General features: G+C 44.0%; 1 protein-coding gene and 1 long non-coding RNA gene across 2 annotated transcripts in view; one reads left to right on the plus strand and one right to left on the minus strand.

The window, feature by feature from the left end:
* The window catches only part of CYP19A1 (cytochrome P450 family 19 subfamily A member 1), a 41,371-nt gene extending 27,081 nt beyond the window's left edge, over positions 1 to 14,290 (minus strand). Inside the window, exon 1 of the mRNA XM_082198614.1 lies at positions 13,920 to 14,290. The gene's annotated coding sequence lies outside the window, so the exon portion shown is untranslated. The remainder of the gene's footprint in view (positions 1 to 13,919) is intronic.
* The window catches only part of LOC309518551, a 334,884-nt gene that overhangs the window by 128,308 nt on the left and 182,039 nt on the right, over positions 1 to 24,537 (plus strand). The window lies entirely within an intron of this gene.

Consider the following 24,537-nt stretch of genomic DNA (forward strand, 5'->3'; position numbering starts at 1 on the left):
ATTCCAGCACATAGTGTTCCACATTTTCAATGACAGAATACGAAGACCGGCAAGCTCTGTATCTGTGGTCTATTAATTTACTTAAATCTGAACGGCGACAGGCAAATAACTATTGACTGAAACCCTCCTGCTCCTATTAGATACTGAAACCAACCTCTTATTGCTTCCAGAATAAAAGAAACATTCAGTTGCTACCTGTAAGCTGTGTATCTGGGCTGTGCCATGATCTTGGGTTGAGATGGGGGAGAATTTCGACTCGGTTCACATTTAAAGGTGTACCTACCCAATTCACACTTCCTGAAGCGACTGAAGAACTGATACACAGCAATCCTTTGAAATTTGCAAGGATCTGACTTTTGCGATGTAGTTTACAAAAATGGTTTCTTTTCTTCTTGTTCATAAATAGTGGGCAAGGTATTCTATATCCCTGGTCTTTCAGGCACAAGAGGGCAAGAGGGCACACGGGGACTCATTGAAAGTGGGCCAGTATATGAGGAACAGGATCCATGCGATAATATGAATCTCTAAATGCATAGGAGCAGAGTGATCACAATATTATGTTGGCAGATACTTTCCTCGATTTGCCTTGTACAAGCTTGCAAGTGTGCATAGTTTAATGAAAATTCATGCTTAATGGGAATATAAAAATTGTTTAAAATGTATTTATTAGGGATAATCTGCACAAATACGAATAAACTAATGGAAATAAGATGCAAACCTTTGTTAAGGGAAAACAGCTTGCAAAAATGGATCCACTAGTCAAAATGGCATTGTGAAAAATGTGTTGGGAGAAATTTGCGCTAAAGAGCATAGCTGTTGTGGCTAGTAGCCATTGAGAGCATTATCCTCCCCCCTTGTCCCTTAATATTTTTTGAATGCAGTCTCTTTTTAATGTAGTTGATGGAAAAAACAACAACAGCAATAACACACACATACCAAATGCAATTTTGCCATGGCATTCATTGGAGCCGTACTTCTTTGAAAAGACACATTTTATGGGTTCTCCAAAGATGAGGACACCTGCCCACAAGTATTTAGACTTCCCTGTTGGTTTGCCCATCACATTTTTTAAAAAATGTACCACTTCCTTAGTTGTTGTTGTTGTTTAGTCGTTTAGTCGTGACCCCATGGACCAGAGCACGCCAGGCACTCCTGTCTTCCACTGCCTCCCGCAGTTTGGTCAAACTCATGCTGGTAGCTTCGAGAACACTGTCCAACCATCTCATCCTCTGTCGTCCCCTTCTCCTTGTGCTCTCCATCTTTCCCAACATCAGGGTCTTTTCCAGGGAGTCTTCTCTTCTCATGAGGTGGCCAAAGTATTGGACTGCAAGAAGATCAGCTCAGCTTCAGGATCTGTCCTTCCAGTGAGCACTCAGGGCTGATTTCCTTCAGAATGAAGAGATTTGATCTTCTTGCAGTCCATGGGACTCTCAAGAGTCTCCTCCAGCACCATAATTCAAAAGCATCAATTCTTCAGCGATCAGCCTTCTTTATGGTCCAGCTCTCACTTCCATACATCACTACTGAGAAAACCATAGCTTTAACTATACAGACCTTTGTTGGCAAGGTGATGTCTCTGCTTTTTAAGATGCAGTCTAGGTTTGTCATTGCTTTTCTCCCAAGAAGCAGGCATCTTTAAAGACTTCTTTAGTACATTTATATAAAAAAGAAAAGGTAAAGGACTCCTGGACAGTTAAGTCCAGTCAAAGGCGAATATGGGATTGCGGTGCTCATCTCGCTTTCAGGCCAAGGGAGCCAGCGTTTATCCACAGACAGCTTTCCAGGTCATGTGGCCAGCATGACGAAACCACTTCTGGCACAACGGGACACCGTGACGGAAACCAGAGCGCGTGGAAGTGCCGTTTACCTTCCCGCCGCAGTGGTACCTATTTATCTACTTGCACTGGCATGCTTTTGAACTGCTATGTTGGCAGGAGCTGGGACAGAGCAATGGAATCTCACTCCGCCACGGGGATTCAAACTGCCGACCTTCTAATCGGCAAGCCCAAGAGGCTCAGTGGTTTAGATCACAGTGCCACACGTGTCCCATAGTACATTCCCAAGATTTCTCACCACCACCAAGCAACTCAGGGCAGCAGACCAGGGAGATGGGTTGTCCAATCTGGGCACTGACCTGCCTCCGATCTGCTTAGCAAGGCAATTGCGCCACATGTTTCTTGTGAAAGCCATTGGCTAGAAGCATTAATGTTCGTACACAGTGCACTTCAGCACATGTACCAGTGGTAGCAAAAGAATAGCAGCGGCAATGAACCATTAAGCTTCCAGCAATGGTGCTGTGCTACATCTATAGCTGTGCAACTTCTGAAACTGTAACAGCTGACCACTTTGCAAATGGTTCCTGCAAACTTGATGTTCTGACTGTGAGAGATACCGGTGTAGCCACAACAATAATTGCCCTAAAATCAGCAGCTGCACTGTGGCTGCAATCTGAAATATCATACGAAGTAAATCCCATTGAAATCAGAAAGGCCAGGGTGATTGTGAAGGTTAGATAGCAAGATAGCAAGAAGTCCAGAGACCAATAGCCCTCTAGCTATTCTGGCTTTTGGATAGTCCCCCGCGAAGCCTCCGTAGGGCAGCGGGAGGAAGGCTCCCCGCTGCCCTGCGGAGGCTTTGTGTGGCTCTTGTGGGATGTGGGGGGCTCTGTCACTTCCCCCACCTCCCAGAAAAGCTCCCTTTAAAGAGCGCACGTTTCTTGTGGGAGATGGGGGAAGGTACAGAGGGCAGCTTACCCGCGCACAGCCTCTTCCAGGTAGGGGAAGCCTTCATCCCATTGCCCAGGAGAGGCTTCAGTGGCTTTCCCAGAAGCCAGAACAGCAAGAAGCTATCCCAGAAGCCAGATCCCTCTTGCTGTTCTGGCTTCTGGGATTCGGATTCCCCCCCCTTGTTTCCACCCCCACCCCCACAAACTAGGTGCGTCTTATCGTCTGGTGTGTCCTATAGAGTGAAAAATACGGTACGGTTTTTTTGCTCTAAAGCAGGGGTGGCCCTCCAGATATTGCTGCCCCACAATGCTCATCAGCTCCAGCAAGCATGGTCAGTGGCTAGGGCTGATGGGAGTTGTAGTTCAACAACAACAACAAACCTATGGTTACGTAAAACATACACGATAAACACACAAGACGCAACCGGCTGTACTTTTGAATAAACAAGGTATACTATTCATTGTATCAAATTGTAGATTTCAACGGAAGTTTCATAAAGTTCAACAAAAAAAGCAGAAGACCTGGTAGATCAGTTCCACCCGTCTGTTCATAGAGTCCAATAATTCACCTGAAGGGTTGTTACAGTCCCACAGAATCCTTTGACAGAGTCTAAGACAAGGTTTTTCCGGAATATTAGCCTTGTTTCGCCATCCTAGGCTTCATCAATAGAACAGGCTCATATGTAAGATTACAGGATATTGGAACTTATAGCATAGTAGTGGTTGCAGTAAGAAACGACTGTTACCGACCACCAGTATGAAATTTACGGCATGTAATGCCCTAAAGGAAAATATTATGAAAATGATTTATAGGTGGTACATGACTCCAGTCAAGCTTGCAAAAATTGACCACTTGTCTGATAATAAATGTTGGAAATGTAAAGAAACTGAAGGTACTTTTTTCCACCTTTGGTGGACATGCCCAAAGATTAAGGCTTTCTGGGAAATGATATATAATGAAATGAAAAAGGTATTTAAATATACCTTCCTTAAGAAACCAGAGGCCTTTCTCCTGGGCATTGTCGGCCAATTGGTGCCAAAGAAAGACAGAACATTCTTTATGTATGCTACAACAGCAGCAAGAATACTCATCGCAAAGTATTGGAAGACACAAGATCTACCCACCTTGGAAGAATGGCAGATGAAGGTGATGGACTATATGGGATTGGCAGAAATGACTGGCAGAATCCGAGACCAGGGGAAAGAGACGGCGGAAGAAGATTGGAAGAAATTTAAGAACTATCTTAAGAAACATTGTAAAATTAATGAGTGTTAAATGATGCGGCTTTAGAAAGTAAGTGGATTACAGCTGTAAAGATTAAGTTAAAAGAAAAGAAAGGTTAACAATTAGATAAAATTAAGGGTGAGGATTTGCTGAACTAAATATTTGAAATTGGAATGCAGAAAGGGGAGGTATGAGGAGGTCGGAGAAGTAAGTTATAAGAAAATAAGGATTTAAAATTATACTTGTTTTTTCTTGTTTGTGTTTGTTTGTATTGTTGTGTTTGATTATATAATTTGTGAAACTTTAATAAATATCTTATATAAAAAAAGAAAAGAAAAGACTGTTACCAGTCTGTTCTACTGATGAAACCTAGGATGGCGAAACAAGGCTGTCACAACCCTTCATGTGGTTTATTGGACTCTATGAACAGGCAGGTGGAATAGACACTTATACATGTATGGTCCTTATGCATGAACTGACTAGAGAATGAACTGATCTACCAGGTCTTCTGCTGTTTTGGTGAACTCTATGAAACTTTTGTTGAAATCTACAATTTGATACAATGAATAGTATGCCTCATTTATTCAAAAGTACAGCCGGTTACATCTTGTGTGTTTATTGGGAGTTGTAGTTCAGCAACTTCTGGCGGGCCAAAGGTGCCCCAGAGCGCAGTGGAGAGAGATGACGACACCAGCGCCACAAAACACAGCAGGAGAGCCAACATTGCTAGGCTGCCCACAAATGTCAAAAAAGAGAGCAAAAGTATCACTGCCAAATCAGGCGTGTGCACCCTGTGCGTACTGACAGGCCACCTGAGCCACCCAAAAAGGCAATGGCTGACAGTCATGCAATGAGGAAAAAGTGAATGTTTTACCCATCAGAAACAGCGAGAGACGGGTGTTTTTCAGGTGGGTGGGGCTCTTTCAAGAAGGGGATCAGGAACCAAGCAGAAGTGGTGGTGGGACAACAATGGGTGGTCAGAGGAAGAAGACTGGGAAGAAGAGGGGTCAGAAGCTGAAGGGGTTAGTGAGCTGGGAAAGTCGTGGAAGAGAGACGTCCAGAATCAGAGACAGAATAACAACAACAACAATAATTTATTATTTATACCCTCCCCATCTGGCTGGGTCCCTCCAGCTACTCTGGGTGGCTTCCAACAAAACACTAAAATACAATAACCTAGTAAACATTAAAAGCTTCCTTAAACAGGGCTGCCTTCAGATGTCTTCTAAAAGTTTGGTAGTTATTTTTCTCTTTGACATCTGGTGGGAGGGTGTTCCACAGGGCGGGCGCCACTACCGAGAAGGCTCTCTGCCTGGTTGAAGTTGAAGCTGGTGAGTGGGAGGAGGAAGGCCAAAAGCCAGAGATGTGTCAGGGTGGGGAAGAGTCACAGGGTGGTGAGAAGCTCCCCTCCGCCTTGTTTCTCAGAACCAGAAGAGGCATGAAAAGGGTGGAGAAGAGGTTGGCTGCACAGAGGCACAGTCTCTGACTGCTTGGGAAAAACCCTTTGCTCAGCGCTTCCCAGCAGAGAGGTGACGGTGGTTTTCCTTGCTGCATCACTTTGCTGGGTTGCTGCGCTGTGGGAACCACCGCTTGAGGCTTCGTTTGGCTGCTGGCTGGACTTTCTGTCTTTGGCTCGGAGGGGCTCAGAAGTCGAACATACCTGTGCTCTGAAAATCCCTTATTTTGGCTGCTGATCCCTTATTTTCGAGGCTGCTGGTCCCTTCTTTTCAAATCTGTAAGTTGTCAGCTATGCTACTGACTGTGAGGCATAGGTGACAAGTCTCTGGGGCCCTGGGTGCCTGAGCACCCACAAATTTCCCCATGAAGGGGCCGGATACCCACAGATTTTGGTGCCAGGGCCATGCACGCTGCATGGCACCCACGGCTCCGGGCATCCATGGTCATGGAGCCAGGTTGGCACTCCTGCTGGGTGAGATGCCTGCCTGAAACAATGGAAAGGGACTGCTAGTCTGTCTAGACAATACTTGGCTAGATGGACCAATGGTCTGGCTCTGTATAACGCAGCTTCCTATGCTCCCACTTCTCCCAAAGTTTCCTGGGAACTGTAGTTTGTCAAGGGTGCTGGGAATGGTAGTTCAGGGAGTAAAGTACAATTTCCAGGATTCTTTTTCTGACTGGGGAAATTGTTTTAGATGTATGGTGTGTACAGAGCTTTGGTTCCTCCCTGCTCTCTATATTGGGCTACCTTTGAAGGTGACCCGGAAACTGCAACTAATCCAGAATGCGGCAGCTAGACTGGTAACTAGGAGTGGCCACCGAGACCACATAACACTGGTCCTTAAAGACCTACATTGGCTCCCAGTATGTTTCTAAGCACAATTCAAAGTGTTGGTAAAAAAAAAAAAAGGTAAAGGTCCCCTGACAGTTAAGTCCAGTTGTGAACGACTCTGGGGTTGCGGCGCTCATCTCGCTTTACTGGCCGAGGGAGTTGACGTTTGTCTGCAGACAGTTTTTCTGGGTCATGTGGCCAAAGCAGCGCATGGAAATGCTGTTTACCTTCCCACCAGAGCGGTACCTATTTATCTACTTGCACTTTGATGTGCTTTCGAACTGCTAGGTTGGCAGGAGCAGGGACCGAGCAACGGGAGCTCACCCCATCATGGGGATTCAAACCGCCGACCTTCCGATCAGAAAGCCCAAGGTTCAGTGGTTTACACCACAGCGCCACCCCTAAACGGCCTCGGTCCACTATACCTGAAGGGGCGTCTCCATCCCCATCGTTCAGCCTGAACACTGAGATCCAGCTCCGAGGGCCTTCTGGCAGTTCCCTCACTGCGAGAAGCGAAGTTACAGGGAACCAGGCAGAGGGCCTTCTCGGTAGTGGCACCTGCCCTGTGGAACGCCCTCCCATCAGATGTCAAGGAAATAAACAACTACCTGACTTCTGGAAGACATCTGAAAGCAGCCCTGTTTAGGGAAGTTTAAAATGTTTGATGTTTTAACGTGTTTTTAATATTCTGTTGGGAATTGTCCAGAGAGGCTGGGGAAACCCAGCCAGATGGGTGGAGTATAAATAATAAATTATTATTATTATTATTATTATTATTATTATTATTATTATTATTATTATTATTCCTCCCCTCTTTCCTCCCTCCCGATCTTTCTCTTTGACTTATTTTCTTGCAGCTGCTACTTTTCCTTCCTGCCTCAGCAGAGGAGTCAGAAGGTGCAGTTTGCAGACACAGTCTTACTGTGATCATGTTGAAGCAACAAACAACAGCAACAACCCTGAGATTAAGGTCATGACTGGAGTCCCTGTCACTCTCTTAGGTACCATTGTACTCCTGCCTGTATTTCATTCAGCACACTGGACAAAATATTGGACTGAGTCATACGTTCAATTAGAGTAAAAAAAAGTGTGGCTTTTTACTATATTTCCTTTCAAAACACTCTCAGCAAAGTTCAATCAACAAGTCTAGCTGTACCTTGGACAGAGCTGTCGTGTGTCCCCATGGGGAATAATTTTTCCCTGCTGATATTTTTGAGGTTATTTGCAATAACCTGAAGTCACAAGAGTGAAGCTCCACCCCCCCGTCCCGTCTGAATGGGAGTTAAAATAGTTCAGACCCAACCTAATCTAGCTAACCCAAGGAGAGTCCAAAAAACGAAGGGGAAAGTTTGACAGAGACAGAGCCACATGGCCAAAATATTGGGAAATTCTGGTGCAAGATGGAGACAGAATAAAATTGCAGAGCTTTGAAAAATTGAAAAACAAAGTGCGAGATTGGCTCCATTATTATCAAATAATGGAGGCATACAAATTGGACAAAAAAGTTGGTTTCCAGGTGGAAAAATCAAAATTGGAAACAGAATTGTTAGATCCAAAAACCAAGAATTTGTCAAGAATGTATAACTTGCTGTTGAAATGGAACACTCAGGATGAAACGGTGAAATCAGCTATGATTAAAATGGGCACAAGATGTTGGACATAACATAATGATGGCTGACTGGGAACAGTTATGAACCACAGGTATGAAATTTACGGCATGTAATGCCCTAAGAGAAAATTTAATGAAAATGATTTATAGGTGGTACATGACACCAGTTAAGCTTGAAAAAATTTACCATTTGCCTAATAATAAATGTTGGAAATGTAATGAGACTGAAGGTACATTCTTTCACCTTTGGTGGACATGCCCAAGGATTAAGACATTCTGGGAGATGATTTATAATGAAATGAAAAAGGTATTTAAATATACCTTCCTTAAGAAACCAGAGGGCTTTCTCCTGGGCATGGTCGGCCAATTGGTGTTAAAGAAGGATAGTACTTTTTTATGTATGCAACAACAGCAGCAAGAATACTCATCGCGAAGTATTGGAAGACACAAGATTTACCCACCTGGGAAGAATGGCAGATGAAGTTGATGGACTACATGGAATTGGCGGAAATGACTGGCAGAATCCGAGACAAGGGAGAAGAGTCGGTGGAAGAAGACTGGAAAAAGTTTAAAGACTATTTACAGAAATATTGTAAAATTAAGGAATGCTAGAAGAATGTTGGAACAAAGTGATATGGCTTTAGTAGAAAGGTTATAAGGAATTAAGTACAAATAGATTAATAGAGTATTAAAGGAAAAATAAGGTTGAAATGTGTTAAGATAATTATAGGATAGGAAACAGGGGAAGATGGAAAGGAATTGCTGAAATAATTAATAGAAGTGGAATACAAAAAGGGAGGTGTGAGGAGGTCGTGGAAATATGTGAAAGAAAGATAAGATATTGAAATTTATTTCTTTTCTTTGTTGATGTGTTTTAAAATTGTTTTTGTTTTGTTTTGTTAGTTTAATGTTTTAGTGTAAGGTAGTGTTTTTGTATTGTAATGTATTGTTTTTTCTTTGTTTTTTGTAGTGTTTAAATTGTTGTAAAAGCAATAAATATTATTAAAAAAAAAAAGTTTGACAGAGACAGAGAGGGAAAACAGGAAGGAAAAAAAGTGGGTCTAAGTCCTTGGAATCAAACTTCTCCCCTTTCTCTAGCCCCCACTGCTCTGGCCGCTACGGTTTCCACACTTTCATTTATTATGTATTTATTCCATACAATTTATACCTTGCTTGATTGTAAATAGAAAGGGGGGGCTGGAAACCCTCAAAACGGTTTCCAAAAAAAGGGGGGGGGGGAGGAGAAAGCAACAAAATTATCAATAAGAAAAATTAGCAACAACAATGTGAGGAATAAGTGGTATAAATATGTAATAAATAAATGCAACCATTGGCTTCTAATGAGATGTGCCCTTTTCAAACCAGACCTCCTTCTGAGTCTTCTTAATTATTGTTATATGATTAAACCCTGAATGCTCTGCCTGAAAAGTTCTTCACATTGTTACTACCATTATTATCAATAAATGCAGTATCATGAGCTCATCAAATGGCAAATTTACCAAATTCATCTCCAGCTAAGTTTCACCAAGACTAACCCCCCCCCCCCCGAAATTTACTGACCTAAGCTTTTTTACTGACCTATTCATTTCAGAGTGCATATAACCCATAATAATGGTCTTTGCTGAGAGAGGGGGGGGGTTCGATTTATGGCACCAGGTGGCAAATCATCAAATTGTAGAGCTGGAGGGGACCCCATGGAGCATCTAGCCCCCAGCAACGAAGGAATATACACAGCTGCCCCATACAGGGATCGAACCTGCAACCTTGGCATTATTAGCACCACCCTCTAACCAACTGAGCTATCCTAACATTATTCTAAAAACAGATTAAAAAGATGCTGCCACACAAAACGATCAAGTTATTACAAATTTGAAACGGGTATTTCTGTGGTACTTGTAGCAGTGCCAGTTCTGCCAATCACCTTGCCAACAAAGGTCCGTTTAGTAAAAGCTATGGTTTTCCCAGTAGTGATGTATGGAAGTGAGAGCTGGACCATCAAGAAGGCTGATCGCCGAAGAATTGATGCTTTTTTGGACTGCAAGAAGATCAAACCAATCCATTCTTAAGAAAATCAGCCCTGAGTGCTCACTGGAAGGACAGATCCTGAAGCTGAGGCTCCAATACTTTGGCCACCTCATGAGAAGAGAAGACTCCTTGGAAAAGACCCTGATGTTGGGAAAGATGGAGGGCACAAGGAGAAGGGGACGACAGAGGACGAGATGGTTGGACAGTGTTCTCGAAGCTACGAGCATGAGTTTGACCAAACTCTGGTCCATGGGGTCATGAAGAGTCGGACACGACTAAACAACTAAACAACAACAACAACAACAACATATCTACTAAGGCAGTCTTCATTCATACTTCTGTATATTGGCCTGGAATCTTTTGTTGAAGGTCTAGCTGAGAAACATTTTTAAATTAAAATAATAGGACTGCGTCCTAATGACATGTAGCTGGGCTACAGACAGGAAGGGAAAGGGGTGGAGTATAAATTTCCAAGTAGCAGCCAACAATCAAGATAGCTTAAGTGGCTATTATTTACAGAACACAGAGCTGTTAAGTGAGGGACACAACATGCCGCTCAGATACCTAGGATAATATAAGGGTAATTGCTTCCCTTTTAAAGGAGAATGGGACAAAATGAGGATTTGCAGGATGTTCTGTCTTGAGTCGTTAATTCCACTGTGATATATTTCCACCTCTCCTCTCCCAAAGCACATCCGACAATGCCAGCTTTGTTACTTTTCAGAAAAAGAACACCAAAAACAGCAATCATCAAAAGTAGCTTCCAGAATAGATGGTAATTTCACATTGCACCTTTCGCCCTCCATTCAGCAACTTTTTGAAGGAGAACAGTGGGGACATCAGCTCAAAATAGCCATCAAAAGGAGCAATTGGTACCCAGCATCTCTGTTTATTGTGGGTTCTTTTGGAGAGGGAGAAAATCTGTCCTGTGTGACCCTCCCTTTGCACACTGTATCATTATTTTGCAAGATCTCATTCATCTCTGTTGCTTCCAAGGGCTGCCTTAAAAGTTAGAAAAGCTAAATAAAAAGACACTTAAGTTTTCAAAGGTGCTTGGTGGGGGGTGGGGTGGGGGAGAGAATGAAATATTTTATTAAATTTCGCTGAGGCTCAAGTTACACTTTCCGTAGAATTGAATGGTCCTTTCCTGTGTTGGAATGCTGCATGGAGAAAAAGGCTGGCTAACTCTCTGCTTTCTCTGCTCAAAGTCACCCTCCCAAATATGCTCTGTCTCACTGTCCCCAAATGACTGGTTAATCATGGAATCAGAGAGCTGGGAGGAACTTCAGAGATCTTCTAGCCTTCCCTGTTTCCTTGCTTTCCTCATTCATTTTAGTTTCATTCAGCTCCTCAGTTTTATTGTTTGCCTTTTCATCCGAAGGCATTTCAGAAGTGAATTTATTAACCATGGTCTCATTCCCTTCATTTTTAACTAGACTGTTATTTTGTATTTTATTAGTTTCTGTAAAGGCAGATGCTTCCAAGCCTACTCCATCACAACAAAGGGTAGTACAACTTTTGCCACGCTTTCAGTTTCTTTAGTTGCTGATTAGGAATTTGAGGGACCGAATGGATGGGACGGAACATCAGTCAAATCGCCAAGAAAATCTCCACGTCTAATGACACAAGAACCAGCACAAAGTCAGCGGCAAAGTACACTAACCAAACGTTCAGATGTGTCACCATCTGTTAACCCCCCAAAATCAGGGAATTTTTCTCACTTACCAGGGACCAGTTTCCTAACTAAAAATGAAAATGGACTGGTCATTTCTTCATCAGAGGGCAAATGGGCAAAGTTAGCAGAGGATCAAATACTTTCCCCCCTCACTGTATATGTAAATCCCCCCCTCTCTCTCTGGGGTAGGGGTGGGCAACCTTCAGAGCTTACCTGTTGAGGGCTGCATGGTGCTGGTGTGCAGGGCAAGAGCTTATGATGGGCAGAAACAACAGTGTCCTGGATGAACTAGTCTGTTATAATGGCCACCTGCTAGCCCCTGTTCTCTGTGACTATCTGAAATTAGAATTCAAAATCCTATGCAGAAATGAGCCTCACTGGGATTGCTGGAATTAATCTCAAAATAAAAATTCAATGCACTTTTTTTTTAAACTACAGTAGACCCATGCATTTGCTGTCCTGGAAATTGAGGGAAAGTAATTCCTTTCTGACTTTAGTGTGCTATACAGACACACTTGGTATAGAAGCCTACCAGTTTGTCCTCATGCAGCTGAGCAGTCTATTCCCCAAGCCACGCAACCAGAAAAGAAGGTTTTGTTTAAATTATGTTTATGAAATAAATTACTCTTTGAAAGTACATAAGAAGATAAACACTTTTGAAAAATAAGGAGGGAAGGAACTTGGGTGGAAGGGGAAAATGGGGCAACTTTGGGTAGCTCAGGGGCAACAAACAAAAAAAAATGAAGCTTTTCTTCTTCTTTTGGCAAACCAAGGTTTCCTAATGCATTTTTTAAATGTTATTTTCACAAATATATGCATTTTTGTGCACACCCCCCCAGTATAGGCATTCTTGTATACATTCCTTGGCTGGAGAACTGCATTGCAAAATTCAGAGAAGTGTGACTTCTGAAGAGCGGCTGCATTTCGATTTGTGTATTGTTTTCGAAAATGTGAATGATGTATGGTAGGTTTGTCATTAAATGCCATCTGAACTGAATTCGCCCCCCATCCCTACCTGCACTCTAGGGAGTTATTGTGGGTCTGTTGATTTGCTGCTTCTTAGGAAGTGTCTCCCTCCAGTTGGGCTCACTTTTATCCTTGTAAATAAAACTCACAGATTGCAGAGCTACCTTAAGTCCACCTTAGAAGAAACCCCGGGAAGTTCTGCCTCTCTAGACTAGATCGCTAGTCAAAGAAGTGGAGAAGAACACATTAACAATACGACAGAGTTTATATCTCATGTACATGGCTGGTTTTCCAAATAGCAAAAAATATTGCCAAGGCATTTAATAATCCACAAAGTGCTCTCTCTTCCTCTCTCTCTCTCCCATCTGAATCTGGGTTCTGTCACTACATCCAAAAACTTCTTTTTCTTTGTTCAAAACAGATGATCATTAAAACCTCTCCTTCCTTCCCCAAATAAACATAGAACAGTATCAACAGAATGCAAAGCAACTCAGGGATTGAATGCATTATTATTTTTTTGCAACATTCTAAGGAGCTATTAGGCATTGTAGCCCTTGACAGAATTATTTCTTTTAAAAGAATAACCTTTGGGCGCACCCCTTGCTGTTTAAATGAATATCTAGGGTGTGAAACCCATGGAAACATATGAAAACAAGGAGAGAGAACATACATTTCAGAACAACAAAACAAACTTCTTTTAAAAACAATGGAAAGAGAAGAGCAAATTTAATTTAGGAGGCTGACTGGGGAATTTCTCTTTTCCAGTAAGCTGACTCAAAGTGTTCAAAAAGAATATCCGATAAAAATAGGCTTGTAGGTCTTGCCAATGTCATCAGTGAAGAGTCACCAGATCATTCATTCCTCCAGTTCAGCTACAGGTAATTCTTTTGCATGAAGGTCTTTTAAATTTATCAGTTTGGTCAATTAAGTTCTCCTTGCAGAAGCTGAACTCCTCAACCACCACCACCCCCCATCTAATTTGGAGTAACAAAAACCAACCCAAATTTCAACACGATCAACAAAGAAAAGCTTCTTCCTTTTGGGTGATTGAAATAATGGAAAAAGTTATGAAGTAGAGAAGCAAGTTTGCCTTGGGAAGCAGTCTCCCTGTTGCTCTAGCATGCCACACCATTAAAAGTTACAGAAATAGCTGCTTCTCTCAGCTTAAGAAGATTTAAGCCCAAAGCAAGTTTGGAGGAAAATTCTGATCTTCACTGAGTTACAATAACTACAGTTGTTCAGGCAGGGGGGAAAGGTATCCCCCCAAAAAGAACCCCTCCCCAGGATACATTGAGATGAAGGCAACTCAATAAATAACTCACAATCAGAACTCCAATACTTTTTCACATTAGTTTTTCATCCCACTATAACACATGTTAAAATAGAAAAGTTTCATAAAGTTACCTGGTTGTTTTCTCACTTCCGTTTTCTAGGTTCTGCTCTGGAAGTCAGCTGCAATAGTTAAATGATGTGCGTGGTCTTTCTAAAGATCAGAAAAGATTTCCTGGTGATCACTCTTTTTGTAGCATCTTTTCCTGTCTCTCTCTCTCTTTTTTTAAACTAAAGGTACTCCTTGTTGCTAAGAGATTGGTTGCTAAGAGATTTTTTTGTATGAGGAGGTGGCAGGTCAGGGGGCTTTGCAACCCCAAAGAGAATTTTGTAAATTAACCTCTCTAGCAGAATGTACTTAAGCCCCTGCCCCAAAATCCACTGACGGTGGATTAAAAAAGGAATCCAGCTGAAAAGAAATTAACCTGTTTGAATGCTCAGTGGCTTGACGAGGGAGCTACAAGAGATAGTTTGGCGAAGAGCAACGATGTGCTGTTAGTTAGGCAAAAACTTTGATGCTCGGCATCACATTGCGAAGATGAAGGTGAAATGAGACTTAGGATTCACGTGGCAATTGCAAACTTGAATGTAGCAATCCTGGCCATCGCTCCCTGTCTGGTTATATAGCCTGGAAGATGTGCTATCATTACATGGGGCATTTACTTGCCCTGTGAAGGGGAAATGGAATGGTTACAGACGCTTCAGGTTACAGACTCCGCTAACCCAGAAATATTACCTTGGGTTAAGAACTTTGCTTCAGGATGAGAAAAGAAATTGCACAGCGGTGACACGGCAGCAGCGGGAGGCCCCATTAGCTAAAGTGGTCAGTGGCGTAGCGTGGGTTGTCAGCACCCGGGGCAAGGCAAGTAATTTGCGCCCCCTAACCCGTGGATTTGCGCCCCCTAACCCTAACCCCCAGATGTTGCGCCCGGTGCGGCCGGCCCCCCCTGCACCCCCCACGCTACGCCACTGAAAGTGGTGCTTCAGGTTAAGAACAGTTTCAGGTTAAGAGCAGACCTCCAGTGTTCAACGAGCATTTGACAACAAACCACAGAGCAATGGAAGCTTAAAACTCTTTAAGCTAGCTCATAATCTGTCCAGAAGAGCACTCCTATCTTTTGCATGTGTCAGGCAGACAAAACATAACTGACAGCCCTAATGTGCATAATGCATAACTGGGGAAACACACAAGGACATGAAGTAGGGCTGCTGTTTGTGTGGCCTGGGGAGGGGTCACAAGGGCCAGATGGAAAAGTACAAAGGGCCTGCACTAGACTCTCGATTGTTGTTGTTGTTTACACAGTAGTGGGACACGGGTGGTGCTGTGGTCTAAACCACTGAGCCTCTTGGGCTTGCTGACCGGAAGGTCGGCGGTTCGAATCCCCACAACGGGGTGAGCTCCCGTTGCTCTGTCCCACCTTCTGTCAACCTAGCAGTTCAAAAGCACACCTGTGCAAGTAGATAGATAGGTATTGCTGCAGTGGGAAGGTAAACAGAGTTTCCGTGCACTCTGGTTTCCGTCACGGTGTTCCGTTGCGCCAGAAGCGGTTTAGTCCTGCTGCCCACATGACCCAGAAAGCTGCCTGTGGACAAACGCCGGCTCCCTCAGCCTGAAAGCAAGATGAGCTCCACAACCCTATATTCGCCTTTGACTGGACATAACCGTCCAGGGGTCCTTTACTTTATACATCAGCACTGTGCATGCTCGGAATACACACACCTGATGTGATCCAGGGCATGATCCTGCACTTTGGATTGACCCCAACGCAGGCCAATCTGGGACCGTCCTGACCTGCACCAAGGCCCTGAATAGATTTGGGGTCTGACCCTAATGCTAAATTAGGATTTAACTAAGCATGCAGTCAGGAGACAGGAGGAGGAAGAGGGAGATGCTGTGTTTCCTCTCCCCACCCATGGCTGCACTGCAGGGAACAGGACTGAATCTTGTGCTCACCAGCTGGTGAACAGAGAATTCAGTCCTGCCAAGTGCCGCTCTGCCAGGGAGTTCTCCGCTGGGAATGAGCTGGGGAAGCAGAACTTGCGGGCGCTGCCTGCCTCCTCTCCTCCAATCCCTCCCTCCCTGACCACCCCACTTTTGTCTGCCCCGAATCACTCTGGTTGGGCATTCTATCTCAATCTGATTTGGCTGAAGCCTGCTTCAGCCCAAACTGGTTTGGGATTCAGGCATCAGATGATCTCCATGTACAGCCTCCTATTATTTCACTGCTCTTGCGCAAATATTTGTAGAAAACCCCCTTCACCGCTGCTGCACTGCAGTAATCATTCCCGGGATCCACACACAGTGGTAGCAGCCGAGACAAACTTTTCTAAAAATAGGCAGCACGGCAGCTGTAGAAAAATTGTTTGGTGGCCCAGGGCAATTGTTAGTCTTGCATTCCCTTTGTAGAAGTTCTGCATTTACTTATCAATGCAAACTCTTTTGCATTCGAACCGCTGGGCCACAACGAGAATGCGAATGCGTCTCGTAAGGTCAGCATCAAAGCGGTTAAATAATGCGAAACATTTTATTTCTTTATTTTTGTAATGAAACTTGATTCAGTGAAGACTTCTTTCATGCCAAAAGAATTCCTGGAACTTTGTATAATGAAATCGGAATAACTGGCACTGTTGTTTGTGACAATGATCTCTAGGTTGGACGCTAAACATTCTTCACCCTGTGTAGGCTTTTGAGTGAATTAACAAAGTTCTTTTTTATGCCATTTAAAATGAGGTAAGCCTTGTCAAAATTGACAATGGACCTTTGTGGAGGGAGGATGCAAAATGCTTTCTAGAACAGCAAGCAGAGTATTTTCCTTTTCCATGACACCCCACAGTTCTTTATAACAGCACCTAAAAAGAAACCTCTTTTTCTGCATGACTACTGCGGGGTGTATTGGGTGTTAGGGGAGATGTAGTACCTCTGGTGGGGGAGACGCCATACTCCTTTTGGGGTAATTTATCTGCCTTCGGTCCCCACCCTGCACTCAGCTCTCACCTGTGACTCCTAGAAGCTGTAAGCATGTGACAGAGGCCGCATCCTGGGAAATGGCTTTGGCTGGCTGGCTAAACCAGGGGAGGGTAGCCAGTGTATCTCAAAAACTTTCAGTTAGGGACTTCGCTTGCATGTGAAGGCAGGTTCTGGTAGAATAATAATAATAATAATAATAATAATAATAATAATAATAATAATTTATACCCCGTCCTCCCCAGCCAGAGGCAGGCTCAGGGCGGGTAACACCAATAAAATCACAGTAAAAACATAATAGGGGAAAGAGGAGGAGGAGTTTGGATTTGATATCCCGCTTTATCACTACCCGAAGGAGTTGCAAAGCGGCTAACATTCTCCTTTCCCTTCCTCCCCCACAACAAACACTCTGTGAGGTGAGTGGGGCTGAGAGACTTCAGAGAAGTGTGACTAGCCCAAGGTCACCCAGCAGCTGCATGTGGAGGAGCGGAGACGCAAACCCGGTTCCCCAGATTACGAATCTACTGCTCTTGACTGGACAAGCCCAATAGTGGATCCAACAGACAAGAAGATGGTTTCTGCACATGCTATAGAGGGAAGTGAGGGGCAGGTGGGGCTTGCCAACCTGGGAAGGTAGCCCATCTAGGCGAAGGAAAACTCTTATCCTAAACCTCCACTGCCTTGTGGGTTATCTTCAGGAGAAGAAATCCTACACAAATCCAGAGTGGAGTCCTTAAGATGGTTGGATGGTGCCTTCCATGCCTAATTCCAGCAACTGCTGTAGCTAAACTGCTGCCAAACATTTTGCTCTGCTTTCCTTTGGACCATATCAGTGAGGCCGAGAGAGGGGTCTTGTCATCTGGGCAGCCCAGGAGCTCCAGACACACTGCCCAGGTTTGCAACCCTTTGGTGCTGCTAACAGAAGTGGAGCAGGCTGGGAACATGGCATATTTTGCTTGTTTATCTACAAATCTACAAATAAAGCATAGACTCTCCAGCCAGTGGGCCAGTCCATGCCCAGCTGCCCATCAGATGACATCACTGGGTGCCATCCATCAGTCAATGGTCAGGAGCGTGATATTCAACCCTGCTGGGTCCTGCTTTGCCAGTGTGTTTCCTGAGAGTGTTAATCTCATGTTGGCAGTTCCACTGTACTTAGAAGTTCAGATTGTGATGACCTGGAAGAGGGCATTCTCTGTGACAGCCCCTACACTGTGACCTTCCCTTCCCACTTTCATTATGGAGTTTCCATTGCACGCTGAAGATCTACCTCTTTACCCTGGCCTTTCACCCCTGAGATTGATGCTTTTAAGACCCCGCTCTATGCTCTTGAGTGTAATTGAGTTTTGAATTGATTTTTAATATCTTTAAGTTGTTGTAGCCCGCCTTGGGACCTCAGGGTAAATAGTGAGTAAGGAACTGAATCAATCACAACACCAGCAACTTCAGTGGGATGAAATTGTCACCCATCAAAGTGGTCTGGGAAAGCTGGAGAGAGGATTAATTTGTTTGGCACCCCCACCAAGGTAAGCCATGCAAAAGTCCAGTGGGTTGATTTGAGTTCTCAAGCATGCATTTGCAATCCTGCTGCATGCCCTTCCCACACCAGCTATAATTCTCATGCAACCATAACTAGGCTGAAGCCAAGGAGCTCACTCACTGTCCCATTTTCATATTTTCTAGTCGGTGAAGCCAAGTGGAAGGGTTTGCGGCAGGAAAGCTGAAGGTGGAACTGATGGAGTGAGAGTTCAAAGGTAATGCAGCCGAGACATCTGGTTTGGAAGCCTGCAAAAGAGCAGCTTAGGACAAGGATGGGCAGAAGGAAACAGCTGTGGTTTCCTAAAGCCAGGGACTAGTCAGGAGAAATCATAAACCAGGAATGCTTCAGGGCATACCTGCCCTACAATGTCTCAGCTTCGTGAAGGTGCTGAGATTTCTATTTAAGATGAATATCCCTGCCTCCTATTTTTCAGAGCTACAGTTCCTAAATTTGATGGGGAAAGGAAAGCGTTATTAATCCTAGTCTAGGGATGGGAGGATTTCTCAGTCTGGACTCTTCCTTTCTTTCCCACTCATAAATTCAGTTCTCCACATTTCCACATTAGTGCCCCCCCCCACTTTTTAAAGAGCAATCATGAAAGTTCACCAACATTTTAGTGCGAATTCTCCAAAATTTCTCCTAATATTCTTTTGTGCATGATTTTGCCTAATGTACACATATCTGCAAAGCAATTTATCCTAACGAAATGCATTCTTGTACAGTGGTACCTCGGGTTACATACGCTTCAGGTTACATACGCTTCAGGTTACAGACTCCGCTAACCCAGAAATAGTGCTTCAGGTCAAGAACTTTGCTTCAGGGTGAGAACAGAAATCATGCTCTGGCAGCACAGTGGCAGCAGGAGGCCCCATTAGCTAAAGTGGTGCTTCAGGTTAAGAACAGTTTCAGGTTAAGAACAGACCTCCGGAACGAATTAAGTACTTAACCCGAGGTACCACTGTATGTCATTTTCACTAACATATGCATTTCGATGGATGTTTTACTCTAGTAAATGCCTTTTTGCAAACATTGCTTGGCTGGAGAACCATATTGCAAAATTCAGAGGAGCAATTAATTTTGAAGAGACAGCTGTGTTTCAGTTCACGTATTCTTTCAGTAAGTGTGAATTAGGTAAGTTCATCTTTAAATGCCAACTGATTCGAATTCCTCCCCCATCCCTATCCTAATCTGAAGAGCAGATATGCCCTGAGAATATATTTTGATTTCTTGGTTGAGGTTTTATAACTGCAGTTCCTGCTCTTGGCTGAAGATCATGCCAAAAGGATGAGCTGAGAAACCAGCTGGTAACCTTTTCCTTAAACCCAGTAGTTTCACTGTGTAAGGGATGGAATTAAAATTGGCATTATTGCTTTCTCTTAAAAAGAGAGAGAGAAAAGAAACATGTTGTTCAGTTCAAGAGGTGTTCTCCAATGCCTAATTTAAAGCATAATAGGACCCCATCAGTGCTAGGAAAAGCGAATTGGGTTAAATTGGCCTCTTTTATGGCTTTCTTCCCTGTATCACAGTTAAATGCTTCCTTTCAGCAGAGAAGTTAATATATCACATCATTATGACATATTGTATTATTATGTACTCCCTACACCCTCTGATGGACACCCAAGCCAACCTCATACTGAGTTAACAAGTCTGTGCTTTCAGACCACAGGATCAAATGCTCCATAAAAATTTCCCCTGCACATAGAAAGGTAGGGTATCAGGAAGGCCCACCCAGACATGTGACATCCCCACACACTTGCAGATTGAATGTCAAATTAAATGTGAAAAATGAAATATCTGTGGCTGGATCCATGATGGGATCTTCTGACATCTTTCTTTTATAAGCTTAAAAGCCGACATCTTTACAAGCACTCGGATTGGGCTCAGTGCAGCAGCACAGGAGTGGGGTGGGGTGTTGTGGGGTGGGGTGGGTGGAGGGTTTTTTAACCTTCTTCTCTTTCATTTTCCTGATAGGCAGCAGGTGCCTCCAGGTTGTCAGTATTTTGCAGGAGGGATTCAGACACATTCCGGGAAGTTTAGGTAAAGGTAAAGGGACCCCTGACCATTAGGTCTAGTCGCGGCCGACTCTGGGGTTGCAGTGCTCATCTTGCTTTATTGACTAAGCCATTTCTGGCGAACCAGAGCAGCGCATGGAAAAGCTGTTTACCTTCCCACCGGAGTGGTACCTATTTATCTACTTTAGTCCTGCTGGACGCATGACATGGAAAACTGACTGTGGACAAACAGTGGCTCCCTTGGCCTGAAGCGAGATGAGCGCCACACCTCATAGTCACCTTTGACGGGACTTAACCGTCCAGGGGTCCTTTACCATTACCAATAATAACAAACAAACAAACTTCGTGTTGAGTTCCTACCACCTTTCACCCCCCGAAAAGAAGCACTGGGGATAAGCAATAACAATCATTCCTAGTCATTACTGAGAGGTTACTCAAGGCCATAGCTTTTGACAACAGCCACATATTATCTCTTTGAGTTGGTTCAGCCACAAAATATTTCTAGAATACTATTAATTCCTGTACACTTGAATATTTTGTGCACCTAAAAAAAATCTGCATTAGACTTGTTCCCTAATATAAAGCCTAGAGCTAGATTGGATATTTCTTGGGATCATTTATTAAAGAGGTCAAATATTTCTAAGGCAGAAGCAATTTTCTTCCTAGTATTGTGTGAACACCACTTGGAGAACAAGAAGGACCTCTTTGAGATCTCAGCCAAATGCAGTTAGATCTCATGCACTTGCAAAGACTCCACTTGTACCAATCTGCCCCCTCTCCAATCAACAGTTGTAAGATTCAGATGTACTTCATGTGACTTTTATGGTTCCAAAATTCAGGAGTTCACACTCCTGAATATTTGGGCCTTAAGTGATTTTGTGCTTCTTGTTGTAAAAAACACACAACAGAAAACAAAACAAGACCATCATTACCTCTCCTGTTCAATGTGTGTTTGAAGTTTCCACTGTTCAGCAATTGTTGTTTTCTCACTTTGCCCCCTTCTTGTTGCAAATTACTTTCAAGCTTCGTTGGCACAATGGAGGTCAAAATGACCCATGCCAAAACTTCATTCTGAAGCACCAGGTGCATCTTATCCATTCTGTTCCTCTCTTTATTATATGCATGGCTTCTTCTTTTTAATCCAAATTCAAGCTCTGATTTACTTCTATGGCCAATAGGTTGACTCAAGGTTGGATCTCCTCCCTCTGGACTAACTGTACGTAATTTCTCCTGAAATTAACTCATACCAGGATCATTATTAGGCACTCAGTGGGATGAAATGAATTATCTAGACCAGGGATGAGGAAACTTTGGCCCTCCAGGTGTAGATGGACTCCAGCTCCCATCAGTCTCAGCCAGCATGGCCAATGTCCCATTACTAATACTGGGAGAGCCAACAATATTAGCCACCCATGATCTAGACCACCGATGAACAAACTTGGAGGGTTTCATGGAGGTTGGCATCTGGTGGGACTGGTAGGGGAGAAGGCAGGGACCCTCAGGGGGCAATCATGTTGGTGGCCCTAGAAGTCCCATGATTCCAGAGGGTCCTCGTTGATGCTGTGGAGCATTCAGGAAGGTCTGCAGGAAGGTCACAAGCAGTGAAAATCACTTGACCCAATGTAAGTAAGAGATCATTTCTGCACCTACAATGTGGCAGTGATTATGGCAAATGCCCCAGTGGATCAACCTTAACTGATCACGCATACAATGAACTCTCGAAGAGGGATGTATGCCAACCTTGTAATGGTCATCAGAATGGTAAAATCTGGATTCTGAAAGGATAGAATTGCAAGATTTGCCAGAGAGAGAGAGAGAGAGTTAAGTGGTAGACTAGGAGATGAGGTTTTAGTGGTCAGCATAGATGAAAATGCACAAGGATGGATCCTTGATTTTACATCCCCTCCATTCTCCATCTCAGACTCTCTGGCACAGGAAGACTCTGAGCAATTTTAATGGGTTGAACAACCTATTGTCTGTTCCCTCACAAAACAAATGCATGAGGCCTCCCATATTAGGGTTGCCATATTTCAAAAAGTAAAATTCCTGACCAAAAAGGTAGAGCTTTTTTAGGGAAACCTAACCCAAAAATCCGTGGGACGTGGGTGGCGCTGTGGGTTAAAACACAGAGCCTAGGAGTTGCCGATCAGAAGGTCGGTGGTTCGAATCCCCACGACGGGGTGAGCTCCCGTTGCTCGGTCCCTGCTCCTGCCCACCTAGCAGTTCGAAAGCACATCAAAGTGAAAGTAGATAAATAGGTACCACTCTGGCAGGAAGGTAAACGGCGTTTCCATGTGCTCCTCTGGTTTGCCAGAAGCGGCTTAGTCATGCTGGCCACATGACCCAGAAGCTGTATGCTGGCTCCCTCGGCCAATAAAGCGAGATGAGCGCTGCAACCCCAGAGTCGGCCACAACTGGACCTAATGGTCAGGGGTCCCTTTACCTTTACTTTGACCCAAAAATACTGAATTTAAGCTTTTTGATCTCTTTCTGCTGCTTTTTCCATTGCATTGCCATACATCCAGGTCTTTCCTGATACTTTTTACGGATTCGGCAAAATTCCCCCCGATGCCATTTTTACACCCGAAAACCAGGACATGTCAGGAATGGCAAGCCTATCCCATACGCTCATAGAATCAGAAGGAGAAATGTCGTTTCCCCTCTAGTGATACATTTTATGAGGCAGCAGCTACCATTCAAAGAAGAAGAATCATGCACACACAGGGAAGAGCTATCTGTGAAGCTGAGTCTTTATTTTATTATTATTTATTAAATTTGAATACTGCCCTATACCCGCAAGTCTCAGGGCGGTTCACAACGTGAAATCACAAAATTCACAGCAAAGAGATAGGGCGCTTTAGACAGGTGGGTTATCAGCTGAGTATATAAGAGGTGAGACAATATTTTAGGTGTCCTGGGCCCAAGCAGTGCAGGGCTTTATGCACCAGAACCAGCAAGTTCCACTTGGCCCAGCAGCTAATTGGCAGCTAGTGCAATTCCTTCAGCAAGGATGTAACATGACAGCAATACCAGACCCTCCGAGTGTCCCTATTTTCCAGGGACAGTCCCGGATTTACAGAAGCCATTTCGGTTTCTGATTTGATCCTGGAATGCCCCACTCTTCCTCACGACTTCCCTATTTTCATTGAAGAAATGTTGGAAGGTATGGAGTTATCCAGCTCCCGAGCCATCTGATGGCAGTCCTGTATAGGGAAGTTTTTTTAAAAAAATGTTAAATGTTTTTATATTTGTTGGAAGCCACACAGAGTGACTGGGGCAACCCCATTAGATGGACAAGGTAAAGGTAAAGGTACCCCTGACTGTTAGGTCCAGTTGCGGACAACTCTGGGGTTGCGCGCTCATCTCACTCTATAGGCCGAGGGAGCCGGCATTTGTCTGCAGACCAGCATGTGGCCAGCATGACTAAGCCACTTCTGGCAAACCAGAGCAGCACACAGAAATGCCATTTACCTTCCCACCAGAGCGGTACCTATTTATCTACTTGCACTTTGACGTGCTTTCAAACTGCTAGGTTGGCAGGAGCTGGGACTAAGCAATGGGAGCTCACCCCGTTGCGGGGATTTGAACCACTGACCTTCTGATCAGCAAGCCCTAGGCTCTGTGGCTTAGACCACAGTGCCACAAGCGTCCCTATATAAATAATTATAAATATTATTATTATTATTATTATTATTATTATTATTGAATAGGATGCCCCTATTTTCATCCGAGAAATGTTGGAGGGTATGCAGTATCTTGCCCCAATGAGCAGTTGAGCCAAGCAGTTGAGCTGCAGCTTTCAGACTAACCTCAAAAGCAGTTCCACATCATTAATGCACATTAAAGAGGACAAGGGGCAGGGGAAGGCCTTCACAATAAAAACTGTTGTGGCATCCACATCAAACAAAATTCTGATCCTTGGAGAATCCTGTCCCTGGGGTTGCACTGCATTTTGCTTAACTGGATCGTGACCAATAGAAACCCTGTGCTTTTGATTTTGTGCCGGCTGAGGCACCTGCCCGTTGGAAGCTCTGCTAAAATGCCTGGCTCCTTTCCCACAGCTTGCCAAACAGATGCACACCAGCGAGGCTATCTTGGTTCGAGCCCAAACTCCACAGCATTTTTTGTTGGTGACCCAGAGTTGAAAGGCTCTCTATCTCATTGTCATCCCCTGGA

This window comes from Podarcis vaucheri (genome assembly GCF_965113315.1).
Source record: "Podarcis vaucheri genome assembly, chromosome: 14".
In the NCBI taxonomy this organism is placed as follows: Eukaryota; Metazoa; Chordata; class Lepidosauria; order Squamata; family Lacertidae; genus Podarcis; species Podarcis vaucheri.